This window comes from Sceloporus undulatus, chromosome 2 (genome assembly GCF_019175285.1).
Source record: "Sceloporus undulatus isolate JIND9_A2432 ecotype Alabama chromosome 2, SceUnd_v1.1, whole genome shotgun sequence".
NCBI classification, from domain to species: Eukaryota; Metazoa; Chordata; class Lepidosauria; order Squamata; family Phrynosomatidae; genus Sceloporus; species Sceloporus undulatus.
In genome coordinates, this window is record NC_056523.1 from 224,818,692 (window position 1) to 224,823,031 (window position 4,340).

Genomic DNA, 4,340 nt, shown 5'->3' on the forward strand with positions numbered 1-4,340 from the left:
ACTTCTAAGCTCGAAGCTTCACCACTCAAAAAACACTGGACAACTATCCCATCTGTATTAACAGATCCAAGAAAAAATGTGAAAACACAGATAGGTTACAAATGGTAGAAAATGAGTCTCCACTCCTCCCTCCAAAATATTGGAAGCAGGATGGTTACATAACCAATTATGCTTCCAAATACAGTGGACCCTTGTTATACGCTGGGGTTTGGTTCCAAGATCCCCCGTGGATAACAAAATCTGTGGATGCTCAAGTCCCATTAAATATAGCGACAGCAAAATGGTGTCCTTTATAAAAATGGAAAATCAAGGTTTGATGTTTGAAATTTATACTTTTTTTGGAACATTTTCAAACCGTGGATGCTTGAATCAGTGTATAAAAAAGTCCATGTATAAGAAGGGCCAACTGTAACAATAGTAATATATTACTATTAACTTCAAGAAACAATTTAATGGTGTGGGCTTGCTGACTAGGTGTACAGAAGCTTTCTACAGATGACTGTAGCAGCGTCTTACATTATGCCATGCCATCTTGGAAAGGGTTCCTCTGTGTCTGGCACTTGGTTGCAGGTAGCAACCTATTACTGGTCTCCCCTGTAAATTAATCCTCGGGCAAAAAGTATTGGAAGAGCTTCTGTTCCACCCCTTGGAGTCTGCACTGATCTAAGAAAAGCACATATTCAGAGTCAAGGCCAGGAAGCAGTCTTGTACTATATTGATTTTGTCTGGAAAAACAGAGTTCTCATTGCCTATACTGGAGCTCCCTCATGTGGACATTTAAGAAAAAAATTTAGCCACTTCTCATGTGGATGTCTTCTAAAAAGTGAGAAAAGTGGACTAAACATCTTATGTCCTCTAGAATGGCATTTTGCCATTCCATAGTTGTTGTTTTTTAAATCCTTTTCAAGGAAAACCAAGGTTGGTGACAAAAAAATAAAACTAATAGCAACAAGATTTTAACACTAACATTTTCTATGTTGTCAAAATGTTAAGGAGAAATTTTTGCAGAATTACTTTAATCAGAAGGAAATTTTAATTGTACATCTCATTGCTGAAATTATGAAGTAACAGCTAAGTTTGTTTTTGCAAATGATTACATGCAATTAAAGGAAAAAAACCACTCTGATGTGAGAAAATCACATCTATGCATTTTTCAAAACAATAAGCTACAAATTTGTACATTCTATGTAAATACAGATTCACGGTCAGTGTATAGCTCAAATGATAGGAAAGTTAGTCTAAAATATAGTAACTTCATTCAACCTACTGGTTCTGTGTTGTTTTTTTAAATCAACATTAGCAGTGCAACACTATGCATTCACATAATGTTCTGTGAGACTATTCCCAAGTAAGTGCACACAGGATTGCAGCCTAAACCATAAACGTAAGGAAAGATCCAGACAGAAGAAATCTGGGGTCTTCCAGTCTCACAGAAAGACGATGAACTGGTATTCCATTCATTCTCACCCTCATCCAGCATATTCCTTGAATCAGTGGTGCACTTTCTTGTTAACTGCCTTCAAGCTGACCTCAATCTATGGTGGCCTCATGAACGAGAGAACTCCAAGTCACGTCTCCATTTAGTCATCTTTGCTTCCAGGGACAGCTCAGGCCTCATTTACTCCAGGGGCCATTTATTTCTCATTTTGGCAGTCCACGGTGTCCACAGAACTCTCTTCCAGCACCACATCTCAACTGAGTTGATTTTGTTCATATGTCTTCTTCACTGTCTAGCTTTCACGACCATACATAGAAGTGTTAGGTATGGTACCTGTGCCATTGTATCGGGGAGATGCTTCCAGCAGTGTCACCTGCCACTGTATATTGGTACCCAGTAGTTGTTTAGCACATTCAGTCTGGCTCCTCATCAAATGCCTGTTTGAGGGAGAAGACCAGACCAGCAGCGTTGCTACCATCAACATAACCTCTTGCCTCACAGGGGCACATAATCCCACCACCACAAAAAAGTAGGTGAGAATTGCGCACTTCGTAACTAAAATATGAATTTGAACATGCATACCCATTCTCTTTAATATAACTCATCACAGGTTAATGCCAGTTGTAACTTAGGGACCAAACAGACAAGCCAAAATAAAGCTGCTTCAGATCACTTTGGAGGTATGCTGTTTAAATGACACACACATCTTAAGAGATCAGAAGCTGCGCCAAACTTGGGCTCCACTACTTAAGACTCCAGCATGGCTTTGGCGTGGCTTCCCACCTCTTAGGACACATGCATCATTTAAACAGCTTACCTCCAAAGTGACCCAAAGCAGCTTTATTTTGGCCTGTCTGTTCGGGCCCTTTGTCAGTGGCTTTGGTTTTTCAAGAGGAACAGACAACTAAAATAACCATCTGGACCAAAATAATCATCTCTTCCTCTATAGCTGCTTACTTACCTTAACCAACACCCATTCCACTTATCTGTTGCTCTGCAAGGCTGCAGTTTATTGTATTTTACAGAAAGGAGCAAGAAGAGATATGTACAGGCATCTTCTTCTGCTCCTTCAAAAATGTAAAAAGGTTTAGGATGATGTTCCCATGGGGGCAATCTAGCACTCTTAAAATATTTGCAAATATAAAAAATGATGGGATCTGTGGCAATTAAATAGCTGAATGTTAAACAAGTAGCATTTACCATAATATACTCGACTATAAGTCGACCTCATGTATAAGTTGAGGGCAGGTTTTTGGGGCCCGAATTATGGATTTTGATATGACCCATGGATAAATCGAGGGTAAAACTTAGAAGCATGCAAGAAAGGATCTAAAGGACAAAGCAAAGGAAAACTATGCTAAAGAACTATCCAGCAGACATAACTGTTTATGCTCTCACTAAGAGCTGGATGGATAAGAGAACAGAGGGAGGTCAGTGCTTCCAGGACAGATAACACTCTTGCCTTTCACCAGGGTATAGTTCCTGTTTTTTAAATAAGAGTTCAAGTACAATCCTTACATTAACCTGTGATAAGTCGACTCTGGTTTTTTGGGTCAATTTTTTTACTTAAATTTGTAGACTTATACATGAATATATACAGTATTTCATAACTACTATTTAATTCATCAATTGCATATCTTCTAAGCAAGCATCCCCCCCCCCCCCCACAAAAAAAACAGCTGCAGGGAATATGGAAAGTGATTTAATTAGATCAATACTGCCCTAGAAATATAGAATCCTGTTTATATAAGGGCAGTCATTACTATGGTGGAGAGGAAGACGTCATGTTGTTGCACAGATGGGGAACAGGAGGCCTTGGGCTTCAATTGGCATTGCACAGAGGCTCACCGTCCAGGAGAGGTTGGCTAAGACCAGGACAGAGTTCACAAAGAAAAGAGTTTAACCTAAGCAATTTCCTGTGAGAAACCTGACTGATTTCTATATAGCCAAGCCTGGTTGAACTTGGATTTTCTGTCAGCCAATCTGGTCTGGCTGCCATGTTTTGAATCAATTGGAGCTTCTGGACGTGGCACAAAGGTTGCCCCATGTAGAGCGCATTGCAGAAATCAAGGCGAGAGGTTACTAGAGCATGTACAACCGTTTCTAGGGCCCGCTGCTCCAGGTTGGGGCGCTACCCTAAATGTATCATGAAACTACAGTTCCCATTATTCCTTAGCATTAAAGCAGACTCAAACTGGATTACTTCCATTCATGCCTTGAACTCTTCTATTTGCTACTTGACCAAAACACACAGCAGAAATAACCCAGTTTGAGACCACTTTAACTGCCCTGGGTCAGTGCTAGAGAATTCTGGGAATTGTTGTTCTGTGAGACATTCAGTCTTCTCTGTCAGTGAACTCTGGGGCCACAACAAACTACAATTCCCAGGATTCCCTAGCACTGATGCAGGGCAGTTAAAGCAGTCTCAAACTGGATTATTTCTACAGCACAGTTTAGACCTAGATTAGTTCTTTCTGACTTGTGGCAACCCTAAGGTGTCATGAGGTTTTCTTGGCAAGATTTATTCAGATGGGGGTTTGCCTTTGCCCTTGCCCTGAGGCTGAGAGAGTGTGACTTTGCCCAAGGTCACCCAGTGGGTTTCATGGCTGAGCAGGAAATCAAACCCTGGTCTCCATAGGGTCGCTTCAGGAAAAGACTTGGAGACACACAACAACAACAACAACAACAACAATAAGCCCTAAGTGGTCCCCAAACTGTGTCTTTTAAGATATTTTGGACTTCATCTCCCAGAAGCCTCAGCCATGTTGGCCAATAGCCTGGGATTCTGGGAGCTGAAGTCCAAAAAAATCCCTTAAAAGAGCACAATTTGTGGACCACTGCCAATCATCCTAACTGTCACCTTTTCCCCACCCCTTTACTTCCGGCCCCGCCCCCAGACTGA